The following is a 634-nucleotide window of genomic DNA, read 5'->3' on the forward strand; positions in this document are numbered from 1 at the left end:
CCTGACTTTGACAGGCCTGTTCCCATGCTTACATTATGGAGACACCAACAGCTGCTAGCAGTTTATGACTGTAAATGCTATGTCTCATCTCATATTTTTCCCGATCTTCCATTTTGTCATTTCTTTACACCGTTTTGTCTATAAAATGACTCTGGATCTTAAAATACACATCATTAAAATAGGGAAATGATGTTGTATTAGATATGGGCCTTGCTTCTTTCCATGTTTCTATAACCTATGAATCTGCTGCTGCAAAAAATAAAAAAATAAAAAATCATATCCTTTTTAGTCAGTCACTCATCACCAAATTGCCATTAAGCACGTCAGAGATGTGTCTTGTTTATTATGAAGATAATTATTTTGTCTTTTCTTATTAATATTATATATAAGTAGAAATACAGGGCATGATAGATTAACATATACTGGTATTTCAGGCCTACTGGAAAGTTGAAAATGAATCCTTTTTGTTAGATTATATTGTTGTGATAATATAATCAGCTTTTATAAAAATAATTTATCTTGTAGAATTTTTTTCTCATTAAACTTGTTTTAATGGGTCTCAAAATTCTGTAACAGATTTTTGGTCAAGTTGTTTCCATTAAAAAGCACTGATTTTGAAAACTAATAACTTAAA

This window comes from Mastomys coucha, unplaced genomic scaffold (genome assembly GCF_008632895.1).
Source record: "Mastomys coucha isolate ucsf_1 unplaced genomic scaffold, UCSF_Mcou_1 pScaffold8, whole genome shotgun sequence".
NCBI lineage: Eukaryota > Metazoa > Chordata > Mammalia > Rodentia > Muridae > Mastomys > Mastomys coucha.